Below are 13,178 nucleotides of genomic sequence, written 5' to 3'. Positions count from 1 at the left end.
GCCGGCGCAACGTCACCACGCACCGATCGTGCGAGCGCGCGTGGCGGCGGCGTACCCTGGAGCCGCTTGCGTGCGTGGAGTCACGACAGGAAAAGGCGGGGCTTAGGCGGGGCTTAGACGGAGCTGCAGCTCGCGGGCGCGTCACAATGAATAGCCAATCAAACAGTTCGTCTCGCGCCTGCGTATTTCCAGAAGCCCAGACTTCAAAGCAGCCCGAAAGAAGGAAGGCTGAGAAGTGTCCCATTTTTATAGATGGTGTGACTGACTGGCGTCCCAGAGCGGTAACCCTCCCCAAGGTCGTAAATGCTTCAGTGGTCAGCGACCAAACCACACTCAGGTGTCCTGCTTTCCAGGCAGGGAATCAGACTCATCTGTGTTCAGACAAACCTGCTCCACTTTTGCTGATTTTAGTCTTAAATTTCCTTTTTTTCCCCAGGCAGAGTTAAGCTCTTGTTGCCGAGGCTGGAGTACAATGGCGCGATCTTGGCCCACCGCAACCTCCGCTTCCCAGGTTCAAGCGATTCGCCTACCTCAGCCTTCCCGAGCAGCTGGAATTACAGGCATGCGCTACCATGCCCGGCTAATTTTGTGTTTTTAGTAGAGACAGGGTTTCTCCATGTTGGTCAGGCTAGTCCTGAACTCCCGACTTCAGGTGATACGCCCGCCTCGGCCTCCCAAAGTGCTGGAATTACAGGCGTGAGCCACCGCGCCCAATCCTGGTTTCCATTTACACTTCCACGTTGTTTTGGAGGAATGCGCTGGGGAATTTTTTAAAAAGGGTTTACAGGCTGGGCGCAGTGGCTCACATCCCGTAATTGTAACCCGAGCAGTTTGGGAGGCCGAGGCGGGCGGATCACGAGATCAGGAGTTCGAGATCAACCTGACCAATATGGTGAAACCTCGTCTGTACTAAAAATAAAATAAAAAAAAAGTCGGGCGTGGTGGCGAGAGCCTGTAATCCCAGCTACTCAGGAGGCTGAGACAGGAGAATCGCTTGAACCCGGGAGGCAGAGGTTGCAGTGAGCCAAGATCGCACCACTGCACTCCAGCTTGGGCGATAGAGCAAGACCATGTCTCAAAAAAAAGAAGGACAAACTAAAAAATGAAGAAAATGGGCCGGGCGCGGTGGCTCACACCTGTAATGCCAACACTTTGGGAGGCCGAGGTGGGCAGATCATGAGGTCAGGAGATGGAGACCATCCTGGCTAACACGGTGAAACCCCGTCTCCACTAAAAATACAAAAAAATTAGGCGGGCGTGGTGGCCGGCGCCTGTAGTCCCAGCTACTCTGGAGGCTGAGGCAGGAGAATGGCGTGAACCCAGGAGGCGGAGGTGGCAGTGAGCCGAGATGGTGCCACTGCACTCCAGCCTGGGCAACAGTGAGACTTTGTCTCAAAAAAAAAAAAAAAAAAAGGAAGAAAATGTATGATGAATTTTAAGTTCATACTGATTTGTGTATACGAGTACCAGATTTCTGTAATAAAATGCCTCACAGCTACAACTGGGGGAAAAAAAAAAAATTGGGCCAGTGGCCCGAGCCTGTGGTCCCAGCTACTCAAGAGGCTGAGGTGGGAGGATCTTTTGAGGCCAGGAGGCAGAAGTTGCAGTGAGCCAAGACCCCACTCCAGCCTGGGCAACAGAGTGAGACCCAGTCTCAAAAAACAAACAGGCTGGGCGCAGTGGCTCACACCTGTAACCCCAGCACTTTGGGAGGCCGAGGCGGGTGGATCACCTGAGGTCAGGCGTTTGAGACCAGACAGGCCAACATGGTGAAACCCTGTCTCTACTAAAAATAGAAAAAAAATTTAGCCTGGCGTGGTGGCAGGTGCCTGTAATCATAGCTACTCAGGAGGCTGAGGCAGGAGAATCACTTGAACCCGGAGGGCGGAGGTTGCAGTGAGCCGAGATCGTGCCATTGCACTCCAGCCTGGGTGACAAAGTGAGACATTAGTGCCACCATGGGCAGCTAATTTTTTGTGTTTTTAGTAGAGACGGGGTTACACTGTTGGCCAGGCTGGCCTTGAACTCCTGATATCGTGATCCACCTGCCTCGGGCTCCCAAAGTGCTAGGATTACAGGAGTGAGCCACCGCGCCCAGACAAGGATGCCTTTTTTTTTTGAGATGGAGTTTTGCTCTTGTTGCCCTGGCTGGAGTGCAATGGCAGGATCTTGGCTCATCGGAACCTCTGCCCCCCCAGTTCAAGTGATTCTCCTCCCTCAGCCTCTTGAGTAGCTGGGATTACAGGCATGTGCCACCACATCCAGCTAATTTTGTATTTTTAGTAGAGATGGGGTTTCTCCATTTGGTCAGGCTGGTCTCAAACTCCCGACCTCAGGTGATCTGGCCACCTCGACCTCCCAAAGTGCTGGGATTACAGGCATGAGCCACTGCACCCTACCTAGGATGCCTTTTTTTTTGAGATGGCGTTTCGCTCTTGTTGCCCAGGCTGGAGTGCAATGGTGCACTCTAGGCTTACTACAACCTCCGCCCCCCCAGTTCAAGGGATTCTCTTGCCTCAGCCTCACAAGTAGCTGGGATTACAGGCATGCACTACCACACCCTGCTAATTTTGTATTTTTAGTAGAGACGAGGTTTCTCCATGTTGGCCAGGCTGGTCTCGAACTCCCAACCTCAGGTGATCCACCGGCCTCGGCCTCCCAAAGTGCTGAGATTACAGGTGTGAGCCACCACTCCTGGCCGCTAGGATGCCTTTTTTAAAGTGAGATAATCCAAGTTAAATGTTTGAACAAAACAAGGTGAATAGTAATCGCTACATAAATGTTTGCTTTTGAGAAGTGTGTCATTAGGTTTAATAAATAAAATTAGGCCGGGTGCGGTGGCTCACGCCTGTAATCTCAGCACTTTGGGAGGCCGAGGCGGACGGATCACGAGGTCAGGAGATCAAGTCCATCCTGGCCAACATAGTGAAACCCTGTCCCTACTAAAAAAAACTACAAAAATTAGCTGGGTGTGGTGGCGCATGGCCATAATCCTAGCTATTTGGGAGGCTGAGGCAGGAGAATCGCTTGAACCAGAGAGTCAGAGGTTGCAGTGAGCTGAGATCGTGCCACTGTACTCCAGCCTGGGAACAGAGTGAGACTCTGTCTAAAAATATAAATAAATAAATAAATAAATAAATAAATAAATAAAATTAATATTTACAAGTAATTATTGTTATTGAGATTCCATACGGTGTGTATGTTATGAATTATATTTGTAACTTCTCTGAGTCTCTGTTAATTGCAAGTCTGTGTAATCACAACATCTATCTCTGACGGTTGTTGAGAGCTTGGAAGATAAACACACAAGTTCTTGGGCACATGAAGACTGTTTCAGAGCCCTGGAATTACACATACCTGAGTTTTAAATCCAGCTCTGTCACATCCTAACTGAATGGCCTTGGGCAAGAGGCTTAACTTTATGAAATCACGTAGGCAAAATCCTTACAAGAGTTAGAGCACAGTAAGCCCACAGTACACTGTTGATAATATCGCTCCCAGGTTCTGCTGCCATCATTCATGGGAAAGTCAATGACTGGGAGGCAGAGGGTGGAAGATCCATTCAGCCCAAGAGTTCAAGGCCAGCCTGGGAAACATTGAGGACTTGTTTCTAAAAAAAATTAACTGGGCATGGTGGTGCACATCTGTAGTCCCATATGCTTGGGAGGCTGAAGCGGAAGAATTACCTGATCCCAGGAGTTCCAGGCTGCAGTAAGCTAGGATTGCACCACTGTACTCCAGGCTGGGTAACAGAGGGAGACCCAGTCTCAAAAAAAAAAAAAAAGAAAGAAAGAAAGAAAGAAGAAAAAGAAGTCAATGAGAACTGGAATTCTTTTTTTTTTTTTTTTGAGACGGAGACTCGCCCTGTCGCCCAGGCTGGAGTGCAGTGGCACGATCTCGGCTCACTGCAAGCTCTGCCTCCCGGATTCACACCATTCTCCTGCCTCAGCCTCCCGAGTAGCTGGGACTACAGGTGCCCGCCACCACCCCCGGCTAATTTTTTTGTATTTTTTTTAGTAGAGACGGGGTTTCACCACGTTACCCAGGATGGTCTTGATTTCCTGACCTCGTGATGCCACCCGCCTCGGCCTCCCAAAGTGCTGGGATTACAGGCGTGAGCCACTGCACCCGGCCTGGAATTCTTATATATTTAATTCAACAATTGGTTTTTGTTGTTGTTGTTGTTGTTGTTTTTGAGATGACTGAGTCTCGATTTGTCGCCCAGGCTGGAGTGCAGTGGCATGATCTCGGCTCACTGCACCCTCTGCGTCCCGGATTCAAGCCATTCTCCTGCCTCAGCCTCCCAAGTAGCTAGGATTACAGGTGCACACCACCACGCCCAGCTAATTTTTGTATTTTTAGTAGAGACAGGGTGTCACCATGTTAGCCAGCTTGGTCTTGAATTCCTGACCTTGTGATCCACCCGCCTTGGCCTCCCAAAGTGCTGGGATTACAGGCATGAGGTACCACACCCAGCCTGTTGCTTTTTAATTTGAGACAGAGTCTCACTTTGTCACCCATGCTGGAGTGCAGTGGTGCGATCTCAGCACACTGCAACCTCCTCCTTCTGGGTTCAAGCGATTCTCCTGCCTCAGCCTCCCCAGAAGCTGTGATTATAGGCGCCCACCACCACACCTGGCTCATTTTTGTATTTTTACTAGACGTAGGATTTCACCATGTTGGCCAGGCTGGTCTCAAACTCCTGACCTCAGGTGATCCACTCGCCTTGGCCTCCCAAAGTGCTGGGATTACAGGTGTGAGCTACTGTACCTGGCTAGAATTCTTTTTTTTTTTTTTTTCTTTTTGAGACACAGTCTCACTCTGTCACCCAGGCTTGAGTGCAGTGGTGCGATCTAGGCTTACTGCAACCTCCGCCTCCCAGGTTTAAGCGATTCTCCTGCCTCAGCCTCATGAGTAGCTGGGACTACAGGTGCCCGTCACCACGCTCATCTAATTTTTGTATTTTTTTTTTTTTTTTTTTTTGAGACAGAGTCTCGCTCTGTCCCCCGGCTGGAGTGCAGTGGCGCGATCTCGGCTCACTGCAAGCTCCGCCTCCCGGGTTCCTGCCATTCTCCTGCCTCAGCCTCCCAAGTAGCTGGGACTACAGGCACCCGCCACCGCGCCCGGCTAATTTTTTTGTATTTTTTGTAGAGACGGGGTTTCACCGTGGTCTCGATCTCCTGACCTTGTGATCCGCCCGCCTCGGCCTCCCAAAGTGCTGGGATTACAGGCGTGAGCCACCGTGCACGGCCTAATTTTTGTATTTTTAGTAGAGATCAGGTTTCACCATGTTGGTCAGGCTGGTCTTGAACTCCTGATCTTGTGATCCGCCTGCCTCGGCCTCCCAAAGTGCTGGGATTACAGGCATGAGCCACTGCGCCTGGCTATAATTCTTGTATGTTTAGTTCAACTGTTTGTTTGTTTGTTTGTTTGTTTCTTGAAACAGAGTCTTACTCTGTCACCAGGCTGGAGTGCAATGGCACGATCTCAGCTCACTGCAACCTCTGCCTCCCGGGTTCAGGCAATTCTCCTGCCTCAGCCTCCTGAAGAGCTGAGATTACAGGCACACACCACTATACCCCACCATACCCGTTTAATTTTTATATTTTTAGTAGAGACAGGGTTTCACTATGTTGGCCAGGCTGGTCTCGAACTCCTGGCCTCAAGTGATCTGCCCGCTTCGGCCTCCCAAAGTGCTGGGATTACAGGAGTGAGCCACTGTGCTGGCCAGTCCAACAATTTTTTTTTTTTTTTTTTTTTTTTGAGACGGAGTCTCGCTCTGTCGCCCAGCCCAGGCTGGAGTGCAGTGGCGCGATCTCGGCTCACTGCAAGCTCCGCCTCCCGGGTTCACGCCATTCTCCTGCCTCAGCTTCCCGAGTAGCTGGGACTACAGGCGCCCACAACCGCGCCCGGCTAATTTTTTGTATTTTTAGTAGAGACGGGGTTTCACCGTGGTCTCGATCTCCTGACCTTGTGATCCGCCCGCCTCGGCCTCCCAAAATGCTGGGATTACAGGCGTGAGCCACCGCGCCCGGCCCCAGTCCAACAATTTAAAAAATTTTTCAGACCAGTTGTAGTGGCTCACACCTGTAATCCTAGCACTTTGGGAGGCCAAAGCGGGTGGATCACGAGGTCAGGAGTTTGAGACCAGCCTGACCAACATGGTGAAACCCCATCTCTAGTAAAAATACAAAAATTAGCTGGGCATGGTGGCACACATCTTTAATCCCAGCTACTCAGGAGGCTGAGGCAGGAGAATTGCTTGAATCTGGGAGGCGGAGGTTGCAGTGAGCCAAGATTGCGCCACTGCACTCCAGTGTGAGCGACAGAGCGAGACTCTGTCTCAAAAAAAAAAAAAATTTTGTGGCTCAAGCCTGTAATCCCAGCACTTTGGGAGGCCGAGACGGGCGGATCACGAGGTCAGGAGATCGAGACCATCCTGGCTAACACGGTTAAACCCCGTCTCTACTAAAAAACAAAAAAAAACCTAGTCGGGCGAGGTGGCGGGCGCCTGTAGTCCCAGCTACTCCGGAGGCTGAGGCAGAAGAATGGCCTAAACCTGGGAGGCGGAGCTTGCAGTGAGCTGAGATCCCACCACTGCACTCCAGCCCGGGCTACAGAGCAAGACTCCGTCTCAAAAAAAAAAAAAAAAAAAAAAAAATTTTTCGACTGGGTGCGGTGGTGCACACCTGTAATCCCAGTACTTTGGGAGGCCGAGGTGGGCAGATCACAAGGTCAGGAGTTCGAGACCAGCCTGGCCAACATGGTGAAACCTCGTCTCTACTAAAAACACAAAAATTAGCTGGGTGTGGTGGTGCACACCTATAATCCCAGCTATTTGGGAGGCTGAGGTAGAGAATTGCCTGAACCTGGGAGGCAGAGGTTACAATGAGCTGAGTTTGTACCACTGCCTACTAGCCTGCTCGACAGAGCAAGACTCCATCTCAAAAATAGTAATAATAATAAATTGTTCACTCCCCTCTGGATATGGCCCATATTCTGGGAACCCAGGAAGTTCTCCATTCTTACCTAGCCCTGGAGGAGGAGGAGAAACAGAGTCAAAAATAGACCCCTCTACCCTACTAGGGTCAGTGGTTGGAAAGAAAGGGGAGGGACTTAAAGCTGGAGAAAACTAGAGTAGGATGTGAGGGCTAATATTAGAAGCAAGGAAGGTTGCAAGGAGGCAGGTACCTCTGGATGGGGTTTTGAGGTAGAAATGGGATTTTTCTAGAAACAGACAATCATTCAGAGCTGAGGGAATTACAGGAGCCAAGGAAGGATGATGGGAAAGCACCTAGGGCAGACTTGATCTTTGTAGGAATTGGCAGGGAGCTCAGTGCACCAGGCAGGAGACACTTCTGAGAGGGCAGCTGGGACGGAGGCTGCTGGGAAAAGAAGAACCATGACTCTGTTTGCACTCTGCACCAGAAGATGCCCAGGCTGGAGAAACCAAGCTTTTGAGACAGAGTCTCACTTTGTCGCCAGGCTAGAGTGCAGTGGCACGATCCCCATTCATTGCAACCTCTGCCTCCCTGGTTCAAGCGATTCCCCTGCCTCAGGCTCCCAAGTAGCTGGGATTACAGGCGCCCGCCACCACACCCAGCTAATTTTCGTATTTTTAGTAGAGACGGGGTTTCACCATGTTGGTGAAACCAGCACGGTCTCAATCTCCTGACCTTGTGATCCAGCTGCCTTGGCCTCCCAAAGTGCTGGGATTACAGGCATGAGCCACCGTGCCTGGCCTTTTTTTTTTTTTTTGAGACGGAGTCTCGCTCTGTCGCCCAGGCTGGAGTGTAGTGGCCGGATCTCAGCTCACTGCAAGCTCCGCCTCCCGGGTTCGGGCCATTCTCCTGTCTCAGCCTCCTGAATAGCTGGGACTACAGGCGCCCGCCACCTCACCCGGCTAGTTTTTTGTATTCTTTAGTAGAGACGGGGTTTCACCGTGTTAGCCAGGATGGTCTCGATCTCCTGACCTAGTGATCCACCCGTCTCGGCCTCCCAAAGTGCTGGGATTACAGGCCTGAGCCACCGCGCCCAGCCTTTTTTTTTTTTGTCACTTAGGCTGGAGTATAGTATTGCAATCTTGGCTCACTGCAACTTCTCCCTCCCAGATTCAGGCAATTCTCCTGCCTCACCCTCTTGAGTAGCTGGGATTACAGGCATGCACCACCATGCCCGGATAATTTTTTTTTTTTTTTAGATGGAGTCTCACTCTGTTGCCCAGGCTGGAGTGCAGTGGCGCGATCTCAGCTCACTGCACGCTCCGCCTCCCAAGTTCACACCATTCTCCTGGCTCAGCCTCCCAAGTAGCTGGGACTACAGGTGCCTGCCACCGCGCCTGGCTAATTTTTTGTATTTTTAGTAGAGACAGAGTTTCACCGTATTAGCCAGGATGGTCTCGATCTCCTGACCCTGTGATCCGCCCACCTCAGCCTCCCAAAGTACTGGGATTACAGGCGTGAGCCACTGCTCCTAGTGCCTGGATAATTTTTGTATTGGTAAAGACAGGGTTTTGCCATGTTGTCCAGGCTGGTCTTGAACTCCTGACCTCAAGTGATCCACCCGCCTTGGCCTCCCAAAATGCTGGGATTACAGACGTGAGCCACTATGCCAGGCCAGAACCAAATTTTTCAGTGGATCCCTACGGCTCTTTTGGAAGCCAAGGATAATTTACGAAGGTCTTAGAAGGGGTAGGGACTATAGATTGATGCCAAAAGGGACTTGGCTGGCCCCTGATGTTTTCTTTTTTTTTTTTTTTTTGAGACCGAGTCTCGCTCTGTCGCCCAGGCTGGAGTGCAGTGGCGGGATCTCGGCTCACTGCAAGCTCCGCCTCCCAGGTTTACACCATTCTCCTGCCTCAGCCTCCCGAGTAGCTGGGACTACAGGCGCCTGCCACCTTGCCCGGCCAGTTTTTTTGTATTTTTTAGTAGAGATGGGGTTTCACGGTGTTAGCCAGGATGGTCTCAATCTCCTGACCTCGTGATCCGCCCGTCTCGGCCTCCCAAAGTGCTGGGATTACAGGCTTGAGCCACTGCGCCCAGCTCCCCTGATGTTTTCTACACACTGGACCTGAGACAAAAACATGTTTTTTTGTGTGATCAGGGGAGAGGATAGAAAGTTATGGGAACATTCAGTCTGCTCAGAGATGGGGACATTGGGGGGTCAGGTTTGGGGACTGGAAGGGTTTCTCTGCCACTTTTTTCCATTTCATTTCTCTTTGTGTGTGTGTGATAGGGTCTTACTCTGTTGCCTGCACTGAAGTGCAATGGCGTGATCACTGCTCCAGCCTAGCAACAGAGCGACTCTATCTCAAAAAAAAAAAAAAAGAGAGAGAGAGATAGAAAAACCACCTAAAGGAGACAGATTTATGTCTAGATATGTCCATAATTACATTAAATACCCATAGACCAAATGCCCCAGTTAAAAAACAAAGATGGAGGCCGGGCACGGTGGCTCACGCCTGTAATCCCAGAACTTTGGGAGGCTGAGGCGGGTGGATCACCTGAGGTCAGGAGTTCGAGACCAGCCTGATCAATATGGTGAAACCCCGTCTCCACTAAAAATACAAAAATCAGCCAGGCTTGGTGGCTAGCGCCTGTAGTCCCAGCTACTCCGGAGGCTGAAACAGGAGAATTACTTGAACCTGGGAGGCAGAGGTGGCAGTGAGCCAAGATCGTGCCACTGCACCCCGGCCTGGGTGACAGAGCGAGAGTCCGTCTCAAAAAAAAAAAAAAAAAGGGAAAAGTAAATATAAGTAAAATGTTTGCCTGCAAATACCTGTTCAATGAGTGCCAGCCATTATTATTGTTGGTGGTGGTGTTATTTTGTAGTTTATTTTAGTAGCTTATTGTTTATTCATAATAATAATTATTATTATTTTAGAAACAGCGTCTTGCCTTGTTGCTCAGGCTGCAGTACAGAGCTTTGATTATAACTCACTGCAGTCTTGACCTCCTGGGTTCAAGGGATCCCTCCCACCTAAGCCTCCTATTTATCTGGGACTACATTTTTAAATTTTCTGTAGAAGCCAGGCGTGATGGCTCATTCCTGTAATCCCAGCACTTCGGGAGGCCGAGGCAGGCAGATCATGAAGTCAGGAGTTCGAGACCAGCCTGGCCAACATAGTGGAACCCCCATCTCTACTAAAAATACAAAAAATTAGCCAGGTATAGTGGCAGGTGCCTGTAATCCCAGCTACTGGGAAGGCTGAGGCAGGAGAATCGCTTGAACCTGGGACTCAGAGATTGCAGTGAGCCCAGATTGCTCCACTGCACTCTACATGGGAGACAGAGGGAGACTGTGTCTCCAAATAAATAAATTAATAAATATTCTGTAGAGGCAGGCTCTCACTATGTTACCCAGGCTTAGGTTGCCCAGGCTGGAATACAGTGGCGTGATCTTGGCTCGCTGCAACGTCTGCCTCCCGGGTTCAAGCGATTCTCCTGCCTTAGCTTCCCAAGTAGCTGGGGTTACACCCGGCTAATTTCTGTAATTTTTGTAGAGACAATTTTCACCACATTGGCCAGGCTCGTCTCGAACTCTCGACCTCAGGTGATCCACCTGCCTCAGCCTCTCAAAGTGCTGGGATTACAGGCGTGAGTCACTGTGCCCAGCTGAGACTTGTTTCTTTTATTAGTATTGTTGTTTAGTGGAATTCCTCCTGCCCCTGTAACAGAGATGCAGATGGATGGGCAATGAACTCCACTGTGCAGATATAAACATAGGGGTTCAGGTAGGTTATAAAAACAAAAAAGTTAAAAAAATAAAAACGGCCGGGCGCGGTGGCTCAAGCCTGTAATCCCAGCACTTTGGGAGGCCGAGACGGGCGGATCACGAGGTCAGGAGATCGAGACCATCCTGGCTAACACGGTGAAACCCCGTCTCTACTAAAAAATACAAAAAACTAGCCGGGCGCGGTGGCGGGCGCCTGTAGTCCCAACTACTCGGGAGGCTGAGGCAGGAGAATGGCGGGAACCCGGGAGGCGGAGCTTGCAGTGAGCTGAGATCCGGCCACTGCACTCCAGCCTGGGCGGCAGAGCGAGACTCCGTCTCAAAAAAAAAATAAATAAAATAAATAAAAATAAAATAAAATAAAAACAATTAAAAACTGGGGTTCAGTGATGGATGGGGAATAGTTTAAGTCCCTCAGACCCTGGAGTCGCCCAGGGATTATTTCATGCCCCTTCCCAGGTGATTTTTTCTCGTTTTCTTTTTTTTTTCAGATGGAGTCTCACGCTCTATCCCCCAGGCTGGAGTGCAGTGGCACAATCTTGGCTCACAGCAACTTCCGCCTCCTGGGTTCCCGCCATTCTCCTGCCTCAACCTCCCAAGTAGCTGGCACTACAGGCGCCCGCCACCATGCCCGGATAATTTTTTGTATTTTTAGTGGAGACGGGGTTTCACCGTGTTAGCCAGGATGGTCTCGATCTTCTGACCTCCTGATCCGCCCACCTCAGCCTCCCAAAGTGCTGGGATTACAGGTGTGAGCCACCGCACCTGGCCTTTCTCCTCTTCTTTAGACAGGGTCTTGCTCACTGCAACTTCCACTGCTGGGGTTCAAGCAATCCTCATGCCTCAGCCACCCCAGTATCTGAGATTATAGGCGTGCACCACCATACTCGGCTAATTTTTGTATTTTTAGTAGAGTCGGGGTTTCACCATGTTGGCCAGGCTGGTCTAGATTTCCTGACTTCAAGTGATCCACCTACCTTGGCCTGCCAAAGTGCTGGGATTACTGGCATAAGCCACCACACCTCCCCAAGGTGATTTCTTACATAGCTCTGCTGTGCTACCACCTTTTCTGGCTGTCCAACCTCCCTTCCTTCCTCAGTGGTTTTCATGAGACCCCACCACTACCTTTTGTGCCACAGGCACTGTGCAAGTCTCCGAGCTATAACAATGAGAAACAACAAAGGCTTCCCAGACTTTGGGGCTCTTCCAGTGTAGAGGGCAAGGCAGAGGTAAATCAAGGCAGTGGCTCACTCCTATAATCCCAACAGTTTGGGAGGCCAAAGTGGAAGTATTGTTTGAGTCCAGGAGTTCAAGACCAGCCTGGGCAACATGGGGGAAACCTCATCTCTACAAAAAATATAAATATTGGGCTGGGCGTGGTGGCTCATGCCTGTAATCCCAGCACTTTGGGAGGCCGAGGCGGGTAGATCACGAGGTCAGGAGATCAAGACCATCCTGGCTAACACGGTGAAGCCCCATCTTCACTAAAAATATAAAAAATTAGCCAGGTGTGGTGGCGGGCGCCTGTAGTCCCAGCTACTCGTGAGGCTGAGGCAGGAGAATGCCGTGAACCTGGGAGGCGGAGCTTGCAGTAAGCCGAGATTGCACCACTGCACTCCAGCCTGGGCAACAGAGCAAGACTCTGTCTCAGAAAAAAAAAAAAAAAAAAAAAGCTGGACATAATGCTGCACCTGTGGTCCCAGCTATTCAGGAGGCTGAGGTGGGAGGACTGCTTGAGCCCAGGAGGTAGAGGTGGTTGCAGTGATCTGAGAATCTGAGATTGTGCCACTGCACTCCAGCCTGGGTTTCAAAGTAAGACCCTATCTCAAAAAAAAAAAAAAAAGGCAGAGATATAAGTAAACTAGTTTGGGAAGCCGAGGCAGGCAGATCATGAGGTCAGGAGTTCCAGACCATCCTGGCCAACGTGGTGAAACCCTGTGTCTACTAAAAATATAAAAATTAGTTGGGCAGGAGAATCGTTTGAACCCAGGAGGTGGATGTTGCAGTGAGCTGAGATCACACCACTGCCCTCCAGCCTGGTGACAGAGCAAGACCCTGTCTCAAAAAAAAAAAAAGAAAAAAAGAAAAAAAAAAGGACAGGCATGGTGGCTCACGTCTGTAATCCCAGCACTTTGGTATGTCGAGGTGGGAGGATCACGTGAGGTTGGGAGTTTGAGACCTGCCTGACCAACATGAAGAAACCCCGTGTCCACTAAAAATACAAACTTAGGGGCCGGGCGCGGTGGCTCAAGCCTGTAATCCCAGCACTTTGGGAGGCCGAGACGGGCGAATCACGAGGTCAGGAGATCAAGACCATCCTGGCTAACACGGTGAAACCCCGTCTCTACTAAAAAGTACAAAAACCTAGCCGGGCGAGGTGGCAGGTGCCTGTAGTCCCAGCTACTCAGGAGGCTGAGGCAGGAGAATGGCGGGAACCCGGGAGGCGG

The sequence above is a fragment of the Macaca fascicularis genome, chromosome 19, assembly GCF_037993035.2.
Source record: "Macaca fascicularis isolate 582-1 chromosome 19, T2T-MFA8v1.1".
Lineage (NCBI taxonomy): Eukaryota > Metazoa > Chordata > Mammalia > Primates > Cercopithecidae > Macaca > Macaca fascicularis.
The sequence above is the reverse complement of the archived record's forward strand: the minus strand, read 5'-3'. Positions refer to the sequence as shown.